The following is a 16145-nucleotide window of genomic DNA, read 5'->3' as shown; positions in this document are numbered from 1 at the left end:
TAAATATATCACTATTTTTTTAAATGGGGGCAGGCAAAGGGAATTGTTTAGCTCTGTTCTTACATCTGGGTTTTTGTTCTTGTATTTGATTTTTTCTTTTTTTCTAATTAGAGGGGCCATCCCTTGACCACTTCTTAAAGAGGCCTATTCACTGAATGGGTGTCACCTCACTCTAACTGAGGCCTTAGCCTCAAAGGGCCAGGGTCTCCCATTGCATCCTGAATCATCTCCAGTCATCCTGATGAATATCTGGTCACTGAACTCAGGTGGCTCTGGAGGAGAAAGAGAGGCTGGTGACCTTGCACAGCGCTCCCTCACTCAAATTAAAGTCAACTACAAGTCATGTCATCATTTCCCTGATGCCATGGTCCTCTCTGAAAATGAAGGACAAACACAACAACCTGTTCTTGTTGTTCAGTCATCTTCAGTCATATCTGACTCTTTGTGAACCCACTTGGGGTTTTCTTGGCAGAGATAATGGAGTAGTTTGCTATTTCCTTCTCCAGTTCATTTTACAAATGAGGAAACTGAGGCAAACAGGGTTAAGTGACTTGTCCAGAGTGACACAGCTAATGTCTGAGGCCAGATTTGAACTCACAAAGATGAGTCTTCCTGATTCCAAGCCCAGTGCTCTATTCACTGTACCACCTAGCTGCCCTGCACTTGGGTTTATCATGCACAAATACTTTTTGGAGTCAGTGAGACCCGAGTTCAAATCCTGCCTCAGTGACCTCTGTGACCTTGAGCAGTCAGTAACCTCTCTCAGCCTCATCTGATAATGGCACTGACTCAGAGGATTACTACGTACATGCTAGCTATTATTATTATGATTTTTCATGCACCTTTGTTTCCCAATCTAGAAAAAGATTACTTACTGTCTAAACCAACCCATGGAGTTAAAGAGAATTAATCTATGAATCTGGTTTGTAACAACTAATAAGAGGGATGATGGGAACAATGGTGTGACAACACATGCTGTAATATCTGCTGACCTCACTGAAAAGCCACACACGCACTTTCTCTAAGCACTTATATGATGATAACATTTATTTCCTCTCAGTCCAGTTTAGTGGCTCATAATGCTTCTTGGAAGGAATAGCACCAAGTTCTCTCTGTAAAGAGCTCCAGGCACTTTAGATCCATTATCTCATTAATCCTCCCAACCTCCCAAAGCATCTCTACAGAGGGGAAACTGAGGCACCAAGATGAAAATGAGCTTGAGTTAGTAGTGAGAACAAGACCATCTCAAGTGGGATGGAGGTGGTAATGGATGAAATCAGCTTAGAGGCTGAGGCAATAAGCTTCACCAGCCAGCTGAAGAGGTCCACGATACTAAAACGTTTAAGAACCCCTGGAATAGTGAGTGCTAAGATTCTTTTCAGCCCTAAATCCTATGAAGTGACCATCAAAGACAACATGTCAGGGGATAAAAGATCCCGAAGGGAACGCTGTTCAGGGACCATAAAGGCAGGGAGTAGCTAGGGAGAAAAGAAGTCCATTTGCCTTTCCTCACTGAACATTGGGGTGATTCTAATCAACCAATCAACAAACATTTATCAAGTACCTACTATGTGCCAGGTACTGTGCTAGGTGATGGGACTATATGAACCTAAGGTAACTATATTAGCTAGGAAGCAGCAACCTGGGGAGGGTCCAAGACATTTACCCCACGCTAGGCCCATCTCCAAATTCAGAATTATTATCTCATTGGTCTTGCCAGAGTGAATGCCAGGCAAGAACACATATAGTTCCTTCCTTGGGGACAGAGGTTTGTCCTGAGCACAGTATTGCTGTTTCCTGGAATAGTAAGTAAATCATAAAATTTGGTACTGGAAGGACTTTGGGAATATAGGGGAGATATTGGATTTGGAGTCGGAAGAATTGAATTTAAATTGTGACTCTCCTATTTCCTCCCTGAGCTCTCTAGGCTCAATTTCTTTACCTATAAAATGGACAAATTGACTTCTAATATCCCTTCCATCTCAAGTCTATGATCCTGTGGGACTCATCCAACCCCCAAAGATTACAGATGAAGAAACTTGGGCCCAAGAGGTAGAGTGACTTATCTTAAATCAACCAACCAATCAGCAAGCATTTATTAAGTGCCTACTACATACCTGACACTGTGCTAGGTAATGGTGCTACAAAGACAAAAAGGATGTAATCCCTGCCCTCAAGGAGTTCATATTCTCTCAAAAATGGGAGGTAGTAAATTGAACAGCCAGGATTCAATCGCAGATCCATGGATGGCAAAATTCCATATTCTTTTGTACTACCTGGGATTTTTAGGCTGAGTCCTGAGACCAGTAGTTTAAAAAAAGGGCCAAATGACTATGTTTTCATGATGGATAGGCACATGACTTAAACTGCAATTAAATATACCTAACACTCAAAATGTGTCCTTCGAGTTAGGATATGTTAATCTGTCCAATGAGGCACTGGTCTAGACTAGTCGCTCTTTTCATAATATACTGCTTTTCAAAGGGCCTGAGCTTTCTTCTGTTACCTCTAAACCCAAAGCATATTAATTCAATAACAAAACACCACCAATCATGCCTGACATTTAAATGGTGGCTTAAAGTTTGCCAAGTGTTTTACTCATTTGACCACCCAAACACCCAATCTAGGTGGGTATTACAGGCACCAGTGTCTCTATATTAGAGATGAGGAAACTGAGGCCCAGAATGCTTAATCAACTCATCTAAGATCACACATCTATAAGCATCAGAGGCAAGATAAAAACCTAAGTTTTCTTGACTCCAAGTCGAACATTCTATCATGTATACCAACAATGACTCAAAAGGCATAAGTTGATCCCAGGTCTATGGGACAAACAAGATGGCTGGCTCTTTGCCTTCAATGAGCTAACAATCTAATGGAGGTAGGGAACAACATGGGAAAAATCCAGTTTACAAAAGGGAGGGTAGATTTGTAAAGGCTGCATAGAAATAGCAGTATTTAACCTGAGACTTTAACAATAAGTAGAATCTTATACTAAGTTCATGCCTCAATATAAATGTGAGTTATTATTATCATGCCCAGTATAGGTTGAGTGTTGTGGTTTTTTTGTCTAAACCTGTGATTACACTGTTGCCCACTGAGGAAACTCCCTTTTCCAAAGTAGATCTGTAACTGTCTACCACTTATGGTATTAAGAGAGTTGCCTGGGGCACTGACAGGTCAAGTGTTTTCCCTATAATAATTTGACAAGCATGCATTATAAGCAGGATTTGAAAAGAGGTCTTCTTAACTCTAAAGCCACTCTATCCACCATGCTAATGTAACAACAATGCTACTTGCTACTACTGTGGTTGTGTAGGACCAATAATACCAGCACACAGGAGGGCTTCTAGCACAGGTTCTTTGATCTGCTTTTCTAAGGAAAGCAACTTTAAGGGGTTTACAATCTCACTTTAATTAAACATACATATATCATTCACTTAGTTCAGGGGGAAAAGTCAGCACCCTGAACTTCAGAGAAAACACAAACAGAAATTACAAGCAGAAATTATGAGCAAATAAACACAAATCAACAGACAGGCTTCCAGCTAACTGACCAAGACAACACATACATAGTTACCAGAGAGAGAGGCACCAACACCTGGGTTTTCAAAGCTGGGGAGGGGGCTCCTTAATGACTACCCAGAGTCTTCACATGAACACTCTTCTGATGAGTGAGCCTCCAAAGCAAAATGCATATATATATGTATATATATACACACACACACACATACACACACACACACACACACACACACACACATATATATACTTCTTCAGGGTCAGAGGGGGTCACAACCATGTGACTCAAACTCCTGTGACTTAGGCTTTCTTGTGACTTAAGCAGGTCATCAACGACTCTTGATTCAATCAAAGGCAAGGCTCAATCAAAAGCACTTGGTTGCCTTAGTGCTGAGAAGCACTCCAAAAGAAAAAAAAAGTGCAAAGTCCCACTCTGCTTGCCAATACACTAAGCTGCTTTGGTTTGAGTGTTGGACATATTATGTTGTAGTGTAAGTCTCTTAAATTTGGCATCTATGGAAACTTCTTATTAGTTGGAATTCTTTACCAATCAACCAGATTGACTAACCCATTCCTGCTATCCTCTGATCATGCCAGATAATCCACTGTATTATCTTTTATTATTCTGACTTCATGCCTTGCCCATGTAAGGTATCATAAGCTGCTATCATTTGTGTAGGATGTGAAGGCTGCTTTTTGCTCCTTTCTATGAAGCCAAAACCAGGATATCTGGTTTTGAGTTAAGGATATGAGTCATGGGGAAATGGATTGCCTTGGCTTCTTCCCTCTGAGATACTTCCTTTTTGAACAAATTAATAACTAGCAATAGATGGTAGAAATTTACTTTTGCTTTGATGGGCTTGCCTCTTGGTAATGAGTGCTCTAGAGTTACAAGTATGCCAGTACCAAGGAGAGAAATGATTATCTCTTGTTTTGCTACTGACTTGCCAAGGCATCAGTGGGCAACTGGAAAAAGCCCTAGACTGGGGGACCAAGAGACTAGGCTGTCTAGTACTGGTTCAGTCACACACACAAAAAAACTATATGAACTTGGACAAGTCACCCCTTGCCTGGAATTCTTCCTTCTCATGTGCACTTCCTAACCTCCCAGGCTTCCTTCAAGTCCCAGCTAAAGTCTCACCTTCTCCAAGAAGCCTGTTCCAGTCTTCCTTAATCATGGCACCAGACTACCCTCATTTATCCTGTTTATACATCATTTGTACATAATTCTTTGTATGTCATTTCCCCCAGTAAATTATGAACTCCTTGAGAGCAGGGACTGTCTTCTGTCTTTCTTTGTATCCCCGGTGCTTACTTAGCACAGTGCCTGGCACATAGTAGGAATAGTAGGCATTTAATAAATGTTTATTGACTGACTTTACCTTTCTGAAACTCATTTCCCATTCTGTAAAACAAAAGAGTTGGATCTCTAAAGTACTTTCTACCTTGATGATTTCTAGATCAATACGAGAGCCAGTTGAGGCGAGGTTAGTAGCTGCCTTTTGGAAAAGATGGGCAGTTAGGTGATACAGTAGATAGGGTGCCAGGGCCTTAAATCAGGAAGACTCATCCTCCTGAGTTCAAATCTGGACTCAGATACTTACTAGCTCTGTGATGCTGGGCAAATCACTTAACCCTGTTTGCTTCAGTTTCCTTATCTGTAAAATGAACTGGACAAGGAAATGGTAAACCACTCCAGTATCTTTGCCAAGAAAACCCCAAATGGGGTCATGAAGTGTGGAACATGACAGAAGAAGAAGAAAGTGGAGGAGGAGGAGGAGGAGGAAGAAGAGGAAGAGGAGGAGGAGGAAGAAGAGGAAGAGGAGGAGGAGGAGGAGGAGAAGAAGAAAAAGAAGAAGGAGAAGAAGAAGAAGAAGAAGAAGAAGAAGAAGAAGAAGAAGAAGAAGAAGAAGAAGAAGAAGAAGAAGAAGAAGGAGAAGGAGAAGGAGAAGGAGAAGGAGAAGGAGAAGGAGAAGGAGAAGGAGAAGGAGAAGGAGGAGAAGGAGAAGAAGAAGAAGAAGAAGAAGAAGAAGAAGAAGAAGAAGAAGAAGAAGAAGAAGAAGAAGAAGAAGAAGAAGGGAGGAGGAGGAAGTGGAGGAGGAAAGACACACAGGATTTTGGGGGGTGGGTCAAAAGGATTATAAGAAGGGGAACTTTCTATCATTACTTGATTTGTAAGTATATACATATTTTTATGTATATATGCTGGGAAATTCTGCTATGAGACATGTATTTGTTTGTGATAAGACAGTAGGGGGAGAGAGAAGTAGCAAAGAATGGTGGATACCACTATTGGAGTTAAGAAGACAGGTTAAGTCCTGGCTATGACATATACTAGCTATGTCACCCTAGGGGAATCTTTTACCCTCTCACTGGCCCAGGAAACTCCCTAAGATTCCATATTACAGAAGAGTAGCCAATCTGAATCAATGAATATTATCTTTATAACATCTCTCCCATAGGCCCTCACTATCTCTCACCTCCCATATGTAATCTGTTGCCAAGGCCTATTGATTTCACCTTTGCAACATCTGTCCAATAAGCTCTATTCTCTCCTCTGACAATGCCACCACAATGGTGCAGGCCCTCATCACCTTATGTCTGGGCTTGCTGATGGGCCTCCTGCCTTAAGTCTCTTCCTACTCCAATTCATCCTTCACTCTTCTATCAGATTGATCTTCCTAAAGTTCATGTCTGACCATATCACCCTATATTCAATAAACTCCAGTGGATCCTTATCACCTCCAGGATCAAACATAAAATCCTTTTTTGATATGCTTCTAAAGGATATGGACAGGCCACTCAGGCTTTTATCTGTCATCCTAAAGGCCTTATCACAAAAAGACTCAATAGACCCTGTTTACAAATTCAGTCACCATTTATCATAATTGTCAGAACGGAGAAGAGAAGGAAGACAAGTTCTGAGTCAGTGAAAGAAAACAGTATGACTGGCTTGTACCCTCAAGGGAAGAGCACACTCCAAAACAGCTCACCTCAAGCCTTAGCTCTTTCCCCAGATGGTGAAATCTATACTTCCTGGGGTTTCCCTTTGAGCTGGGATGGTTAAAGAAAAAAAATCCTTTTCCTCACTTCTAGCAAGCACTTACCATTATATCAGTAAGTATCCCAGCTCAGGAGATCACCAGACAGATGGAGGACAAAGTGATACTAGCATCCTGGCCTGGACCCCTCCCTTCTCATGTCCTTAAGAGAGAAGGCACCACTGTTCCATCATTTTAGATAAGTATTCATAATAAATAAGGTATCCTGGCACTCATAACTTCTGATTCATTTTGTAAAACAATTTATAAACATTCAATGCTCTATGCAAGCCTGGGAAGTTGGCAACTTTATCTCTATTTTCAAAGATCACGAAGGAGAGATATGGGGAGGCAGGGAACCACATAAGCCCCACCCAATGTTATACAGCAGCAGGTTAAGTGGGACAGAACTGAAGGGGAGGAGAGGGGAGAGGAGAAAAAGCGGCATTCTCTTCCTCTAAAGGGCAAAGCAGTATCTGGAAGATACAGCTCTGTTAAAGCTTTGATTTGTGATCTTAGATAAGTCACTTCTCCCTCTGTGCCTCAGTTTCCTCAACTATAAAACAGGAGGTTAATATCTTCAAACTGCAAATTCTCCCCCTGAGACTAGTGCTAAGATGACATACGATGTCTGTTTGAAAGCTTCTGGGTGAAAGATGGCAGGTGAGGGCCTCTCCCACTCCTTCCTCTGTTCAACACTCCAGATGGCCAAGGGGACAACAGGGCCTTCAAACCACCACCAGGAGTGAGCCAGTGAGTACTGACAGTGACGTTGCCATGACAGCCTTATTCGTAAGCCAGTAGATTAAGGAAGCAGCTTGTTGGAAGAGGAGAATAACAATCCCCTCACCCCCAACCTTCCAAGTGTCTTGGCAGAGAGTTCTGGGGAATCAGTTCAGGGATACCACCCCCCCTCCCCCCAAAAAAGTTAGCAGGAACTTCTGCCTGGTTTGACAGCATCATGACTGATGACCAAATCCCTAGGGGCCATGCTCATTTATTTTGGTCAGAGTGGCAAACAGTTCTAAATCCAGCTCCTTACCCATTGCTAGCTTGTTCTCGTTGCCCCTTCCCCACGCACAAGGCAAAAGGGCTGCCATCCATAAGGCTCTGAATGATGCTACAGAAAGTGCCACCCTCAGATTTCTGCCCAGGAGGCCAAGGTCCAGGAGAACACAGCAGGACAACAAGATGTTCCTTTCCCAAAGACCAAGCCCTACTCTCTCCCCCACACCCACACCCATACCCACCCTCCAGGCTCCACTTCCGTCCTCCCTCCCTCCCCACTTCCTTGGAGTTGGATTTCAGGGCCCTTCTTGAATCTAAATCAGTACCAACTGCATACCCACCCAACCTCTCCCTCCACCCTTCTTCCTTCCCTGGCCTTCTCAGTCATCCTGCCAGCCCTGAAGCGCGCCTCTCCCCACTGTCCAACCCACTCCTCCGCCCCAGAGTACCATCAACGGGAAGGATGTTCCTACCTGTGAGAAGGCAGCAGGGATCTGCCCGGTCCTTCTCCCGATCAGCCCAGGGAAGAAGCCAGGGAGCCCCACCTGCCAAGGGATTGTCTACAAATTCCCCGCTGCATCACTGGAAGAGCAGCATCCTTGCCCAAGCCTACATCGGACTCCTCCCCTTTCTAAGACAGTGTCAGTCAGTTCACGGTCCCGGCCCCTCCCCTCCGTCAGCGCTTCTGACCTGCCTAGGAACCCAGGCTGGATTATCAGATTCAGATAGCCAGGAGTAGGCACAGAGAGCCACTTGGCCAATAAAGTACAAATTACCCCTGGCCAAGGTACTTCCCTCTCTACAGCTGTTACTGAATTAGCCTAGTTCTCTCTGCTCCTGTGCTAGGCTTTTACTCTCACGTTCTGCCCCTCTGCATCCATCCAAACCAGTTAGGATGAGATGCTCCCCTGGCACAGGGCACGAAGGCAAAAACATCGGTCTCCAGAAGGTAATAGGCGTCTCCGCAACTCCCTTCAGCAACAATGCAGCAAATACAACCCCAGAGCCTCGTAGCCTTTACCAGCAAAGGGACGATCTGCAAATTCCCAACCATGCAATCTTGGGAAGCAGTAAGTGCTACCCACTTCTGGCTTGGCCGGCTCTAGTTAAATGTACTCGTCCTTCTTGCATGGGGCAAAGCTTAATCCCACTACAACTGCTCCCTATTTAGATGCTGGAGGGAGTTGTGCCTTTCAGAGTCCACCGTGGTGTAGTTAAAACGCAAGTGAATTTGGGTTTGCTTTTCTAAGGCACTAAAATATAGAGTAATGGGGAAAAAAATCCTCTGCTACCTTTGCTCTTGTTCTTGTTGAGCCTTCTCAGTTGTATCCCACTCTTTATGAGCCCATTTAGGGCTTTCTTAGCACAGACACTGCAGTGGTTGGCCATTTCCTTCTCCAGCTCATTTTACAGATGAGGAAACTGAGGCAAGCAGGGTTAAGTGACTTGCCCAGGGTCACACATCTAGTATCTGAGGCCAGATTTGAACTCAGGAAGAGGCTGACTTCAGGCCAAGCACTTTATCTGCTACCATTTGCTAGCTGTATAAACTTGTGATAGTCACTCACCTTCTCTGAAAGTTCATTCATCTGCAAAACGGGAATCAGAATAGATGTAGAGCTCAGAGGAACCTCGGAAGTGGTCCCCTTCAATCTCCTCCTTTCACAAAGTGATCACCAGTGACTCGCTCAAGGTCCTACATCGTACATGGCAGGCGCACGATTCAAACCTAGACCTTCTGATCTCACATCCAGAATTCTTTCCATTACACCATACCCTTGCTTACTGAGGTAAGGGCATCGTTAGAGTTATAGATTGAACCGTGGGAGAGCCCTGGGCCAGGAGGCAGGAAGATCCGAGGTAAAGTCTACCCTCTAACACTTACTAGCTGTTTGACCCTGGGCAAGTCACTTGACCTCTCTTTACCTTAGTTTCTTCCTCTGTAAAATGGGTATAAATCATACCACCTACCTCCCAGGGTCGTTGTGAGGCTCCAGTGAGATAACAATCAATACTTGTAGAGTGCTTAGCACAGTGCCTGGCACACAGTAAGTGTTATCTAAACCTTAATTGTTATTATCATTGCTGTTGTTAATGTGTGTATAAAGTTCTTTTGTAGCTTCGGCCAGCTGGGGGGCATGGTATTTGGGTTCAGATTTGGACTCAGATACAAGCTAAACAACAACGAACTAGCTGTGTGATCCTAGGCAAGTCACTTAACTGCTCTGTCTCAGTTTCCGCATCCGTAAAGTGGGGATAATACTAGCACCTACCTTCCAGGGTTGTTTTGTGGAATAAATGAAATAACCGTAAAGTGCTTAGCACCATGCCTAGAATATACTCAGCGCTACAAATAAAGTCGGATACAAAAAATTGGAAAAAAACCCATTAACTGCTTATGGGTGGGCCAAGCCAATATAATAAAATTATAATTCTACCTAAATTATTATTTATTCAGTGCCATACCAATCAAACTACCAGAAAATCATCTTATAGAGCTAGAAAAAATAGTAACAAAATTCATCTGGAAGATCAAAAGGACAAGAATATCAAGGGAACCAATTAAAAAATGTGAAGGAAGGTGGTTTAGTCATACCAGATCTCAAACAGTATTACAAAGGGGTAATCAAAACAATCTGGTTCTGGCTATGAAAGAGAAGGGTGCATCAGTGAAATAGATTAGGTACAGAATATGCAATAGGTAGTGACCACAGTAATCTAATGTTTGATAAATGCAAAGATCTAAACTTTTGGGACAAGAAATTCGACAAAAACTGCTGGAAAAACTGGAAAAAAATTTTGGTAGAAATTAGATATAGACCAACATCTCATGCCATATGCAAAGATAAGGTCAAATAGATACATGATTTAGACATAAAGGGTAATGCCATAAGCAAGTTAGGGGAGCGTGAAATAGCTTACCTGTCAGATCTATAGCTATGGGAAGAATTTATGACCAAACAAGAGATATAGAGTATTACAAGATGTAAAATGAATAATTTTAATTACATTAAATTAATTTTTTTGCACAAGGAAAACCAATGCAATCAAGATTAGAAGGAAATTAGGAAACTGGGAAAAATTTTTACAGGAAATTTCTCTGATAAAGGCCTCATTTCTCAAATATATAGAGAACTGAGTCAAATTTATAAGAATACAAGTCACTCCCCAATTGATAAATGGTCAAAAGATATGAACAGATAGTTTTCAGATGAAAAAAAAATGCTTTAAATCACTATTGATTAGAGAGATGCAAATGAAAACAACTCTGAAGTACCACCTCATACCTATGAGATTGGCTAATATGACAGAAAAGGAAAATGAAAAAATGTTGAAAAAGATGTAGCAAAGTTGAGATGCACTAATGCACTATTATTGGTGGAGTTGTGAACTGATCCAGCTATTATGGAGAGCAATTTAGAGCTATGCCCAAAGGGCTATAAAACTGGGCATACTCTTTGACCCCATAATACCACTACCAGGTCTGTGTCCCAAAGAATTTTTTAAAAAAGGAAATAATATTTATAACAGCTCTTCTTGTGGTAGAAAAGAGTTCAGAACAGAGGGGATGCCCATTAATTGAGGAATGGCTGAACAAGTTGTGGTATATGATTGTGATAGAATAGCATTGTATTATAAGAGATGATGAGCAGGATGGTTTCAGAAAAACCTGGAAAGACTTACATGAACTGATGCAAAGTGAAGTGAGCAGAACCAGGAGAACATTGTACACAGTACTAGCAATATTGTATAGTAATCAACTGTGAATGACTTACCTATTCTCAGCAATAAATGATCCAAGAAAATTAAGAAGGACTTATGGTGAAAAAATATCCTCTCCATCTGCAGAGAAAGAACTGATAGAGTCTGAATGCAGACCAAGGCATACTTTTCTTTTTACTTTATTGTTTTTGGGTTTTTTTGCTGTGGTCTGTGTTTTCTATAACATGTTTAATATGGAAATTTTGCATGACTGTGCATATATAACTTTTATCAAATTGCTTGTCTTCTCAATGGGAGGGAGAAAAGGGGAGGAAGGAGAGAATTTGAAACTCAAATATTTTTTAAAAGAATGTTAAAAAAATTTTACCTGTAATTGGAAATAAATGAAATATTTTTAAAATATAGTAAGTGCTATGTAATTATATTGTAACTATAAAGTGTCATATGATAGGGATATGAACTGGATCTATGTTTTCTTGGCATATGGAGATCCCTTTTGAGTAACTTCCTCAAACAGTACAAGGCAGCACATTTTCTGAAACATATAGTCTTAGAAAACTGCTTAGAGCATAGGTGTTCAACACCAGATCTGTTGACCTCCCACTGCCCACAACTCTCTCAAGCGCTGAAGAACCAGATTAACATGTAATTGAGAAATATCTGTTGTTGTTCTTCAATTGCTTCAGTTGTGTCTGAATCTCCATGACCCCATTTTAGGGTTTTCTTGGCAAAGATACTGGAGTGGTTTGCCATTTCCTTCTTCAGTTCATTGTTATAGGGAACTAGAGAAATAAAATAAAATAGACTAAATATAATAAAAGCTAAAATGGAAATATAGGATATTAGACCTGGAAGAAACTTTAGAGAACATGTAATTCAACACCCTCATTTAAGAAAAAACAAAATATGTATGGGTATGTTTTATGTTTTTCACAACGTAATCATTTTTTGATAGAAACATGACTCCTCCCACAAAGGAAAAAAACAGCAATTAAGCAAAATCAGTTAACACAACGACTAAATGCATCTGGGTATACATTTGGCCCCTGTTGTGCTCCTGCCTCTCTACCAAGAAAATGGAGGTGTGTTTTGGCATCTGTTCTGCTGAACCTTTATTATTTACATTTAATCTGAATTTAATTGCCTTTAATGCTATTTTATTTACATTAGTGTACTCATTGGGTATATTGTTCTGTTTCCTTTTTCTTCCCTCTGCATCATTTCCTCCAAGTCTTCCTATGTTTCTCTGAATTCCTCATATTCATTGTTTCTTGTGGTACAACAATAATGTTCCATTACATGTATAAATGATGATTTATTCAGTCATTTCCTAATTGATAGATACCTACTTTGTTTCTGGTGTTTTGCTACTGTGAAAAAAGCTACTAAGAATATTCTAGCATTTATGTTGACCTCTCCAGTTTACTGATGAGGACACAACAACAGAGATGAAAAATGAGAAATCCAAAAGCATAGACTGAATTAGAAACAGAGCTAGGTCTCGAACCCAGTCTTTTGTCCTGACTACCAGTCCTTTCAACACACATCACTCTGCCTCTATCTTGTTGGTCATCCTTTGTTTTCAAAGAGGAGCAGTGATATCAGCAGAGTGATGTCCTGACTTGCTCATGAACTGTATTTTAGTGAAGCAAAGAACTCCACAAAGTCATTGGCTTTCCTCTCTCCTCTTGAGTCATCAGTGTCCAGTGACAAGGCAAAAGTCAAGATGACTGTCCATGGCCCAGCTCTGCCTCTATCTACATGTTATCCAAACCTAGTTAACAAACACCGGTTCGAATTACAAGCTGAACCATACTGGAATATGTATGGCCTATGATACAATTTGGGTCAAAATGGTTTTCCATCACCCCTCAAACCACACTGCTTTGGTGGCTATATTTACTGCCTCCTAAATGGACACAGCATTGAAATGCCTTCATTTGTCCATTGGGAAAGTGGGAGTCACTAAATCCCCTCACACTGGGAAGGAGAAGGAGAGAGATACAGCAGGAAATCTAGGAGATATAAAATCAAAGCATATTTTAAAAATCTATTAAAATAATGTATTAGGCAAGTAGTAAAAGTGATCAAAGATGAGAATAGTAAATGTTGGAGTGGTTGTTAAAAAGATTGTCACTGTAACTAACACTCTGTTGGTGGAGTTGTGAATTGGTCCAAACATTCTGGCAGGCAATGTGGAAAGTGACTAAAATGCCCATTCATTTGACCCATAAATCCTATTTCTAGGCATACATCCCAAGGAAGTCAAAGATAAAAAGAAAGGAACTGAATAGACCAAAAGACTTTTTTCATAGCAAAGAACTGGGAAATAAAGTAGATATCCATCTGAACTGAGTAGCTAGGTGGCGAAGTAGATAGAGTACCAGGCCTGTAATCAGAGAGACTCATCTTTCTGAATTCAAATCTGGCCTCAGACTCCTATTAGCTGTGTGACCCTGGGCAAGTCATTTAACCTTGTTAGCATCAGTTTCCTCATCCATAAAATGAGCTAGAGAAGGAAATGGTATACTACCCCATTATCTCTACCAAGAAAACCTTACAGAGTTGGACACAACTGAAAACAATTGAACCACAACAAATCCATCAATTAGGGAGTGGCTAAACAAATTGAGGATGTGTGTAATAGAATATTTCCATGCCTTAAGAAACAATGAATATGAAGAATATAGAGAAACATAAGAAGACTTATTTTAACTGATACAGAATAAAATAAACAGAACTAGGAGAACAATACATGTGACTACGCTATAAATAGAAACAACAACATTGAAATTGAATGCTATGAAATTCAAGCTATCGAGCTTGGTTACAAATAAGACATTTGTGGATGTACCTTTTTGTCACAGAGGAAAGGGAGTATGGATGTGGAACACTGAATATCATAACCGATTTCGTTGATATGTTGGTTAGTTTTGTTGAATTGTCCTTTTTCTCTTTTCTTCTTTGTTATAAAGAATGGCTTTCTGAGAACGGGCAGATTTTTCCCCCTGAAATTAAGGTGATCTAAAAACAAGATACAGCAATACTTTTCAAAAAGAACATATTAAGAGATCTAGCAACTTCTGGGATCTGATATGTCTTGGTACAACTCCAGATCGTTGGCATTTCCTGTTTTTGATATTACAGTATTTATTTTTATTTCTTTTTTGTTTATTGGTCAAGGAGTGGAAAGTTAGTGATCAAGTATAAATACAGTCTGAACATTCCATAACCCTAGTGTCTAAATCAAGAGTTTTCCTGATTTGCTGGAAACCCCTTTAGATTGTAGAATGGACTAAGAAGTCTGACCCAGAGTATAAAGGTGGGAGAATCAAGAGGTTTGGGGGTAGAGTGGGAGGAGGGAGAAAAATATTATCAGAAGAGGGACGGGAAACACAAATCTCTTGTGGGGTGGAGTAGTGATTATGGCTATGAGAAAGCAGGATGGGTTGACCTGGAATTCCTGGTTTGGAGAGGGTTATGGGGTAGGCTAAACCTTGAAAAATTTTGTAAAAACTCAGGATGGAAAGTTCAGCCACTGGGCAGGTAGGCAGCGCAGTGGATAAAGCACCGGCCCTGGAGTTAGGAGGACCTGAGTTCAAATCCAGCCTCAGACACTTGACACTTATTAGTTGTGTGACCTTGGGCAAGTCACTTAACTCCAATTGCCCTGGGGGGGAGGGGAAGAAAGAAAGAAAAAAACTCAGCCACTGTACAGTGTGGGACAAGTTTCTTTTATATGATAATAATATGCTAATTTTCTTCTATCTGAGCTTCCAATGACCTTACTCTGGCATATTATTTCTGAACTTGTGTATTTTCTCTTTCTGAGTAAATAACCTCTGGAAGTAGAATTATATAGTGGCAGTATATGGTCGACAGAAGCAAGAGAGGAAATACAGAACAGGTGTCAGACTAGGACATCCAGTGGAGACAAATCTCTGAATCTGAGGAGTTGATTAAGCTCAACGACCAGAGAACTCCAGGTGACTTGAGGCTCAAATCATCAGGGAAGGTTTAGAAAGTGAAAACTGTTAGAGCCCTAAGAACGAAATCAAAAGTCTCTTGGATCTTATCCAAAGAGAAAAGTGGAAAAAGTGATTCAGATTGACTAGGCCTAAGGCACAGACATGTATCTTTCACACCTTCGTTGGGTCCTAATAGGACCTCAGCACTTAGAAGCCGGTACACATTTGGGGAAAGGACATGGCTGGATGCTCACATGGTATAGGAAGGGAAGGAATGTACAATATGGCTGGAAAGACAATTGGAGGCCCAGTGGTATAGGACTTTAAAAGTCAAATAGAAGAGTTTCTGTTTCCCAAAGGCATTAGGGAACTAATTGAGTTTAATGAGAAAGAGAGTGAAAGATCAGAGTGGTGCTTCAGGAAAATCACTCTGGCAGCTTCATGGAGGATGGACTGGAGTAGGGAAAGGTTTGAGACAAGGAGACCAGTAGGAGGCCATTGCAATAGTTAAGGTGAGAGATAATTAGGGCCTGAACTGAAGTAGTGGCTTTGTGAATAAAGAAAAGGGGTCAGATGTGATAAATAAAATATAAACTTACTTTACTCATAGGGATAGGAAATAGGCCTGTGATTTCATTGGCATAGGGAACTCCAAAGGGAGGAAACTCTCTCTACCAATGCTGATTGGCACCCTTGTCTCAGAGAATTGCCTAGAGCATTGAGAGATTATGTGGCTTGCTTTTGTGTGCTTGAGTCGCACAAGCAGGGTATGTCAGAGCCAGGACTTGAATTCAGCTCTTTGTGGTTTAGAGTCCCAATTTCTTATTTGTTTTTTTAAGCTCACAGAACCAGCAAATTAGAAAGGGGATGAAGTAGTAGGAAG

At 41.1% G+C, this 16145-nt stretch overlaps 1 protein-coding gene across 1 annotated transcript in view; it reads right to left on the bottom strand.

The window, feature by feature from the left end:
- TMEM63C (transmembrane protein 63C) overlaps window positions 1-8590 on the bottom strand; it is a 112107-nt gene extending 103517 nt beyond the window's left edge. Inside the window, exon 1 of the mRNA XM_036736229.1 lies at window positions 8045-8590. The gene's annotated coding sequence lies outside the window, so the exon portion shown is untranslated. The remainder of the gene's footprint in view (window positions 1-8044) is intronic.
- Between the last annotated feature and the right edge of the window lie 7555 nt (window positions 8591-16145).

The sequence above is a fragment of the Trichosurus vulpecula genome, chromosome 8 (genome assembly GCF_011100635.1).
Source record: "Trichosurus vulpecula isolate mTriVul1 chromosome 8, mTriVul1.pri, whole genome shotgun sequence".
Taxonomy (NCBI): Eukaryota; Metazoa; Chordata; class Mammalia; order Diprotodontia; family Phalangeridae; genus Trichosurus; species Trichosurus vulpecula.
The sequence above is the reverse complement of the archived record's forward strand: the minus strand, read 5'-3'. Positions and strand labels throughout refer to the sequence as shown.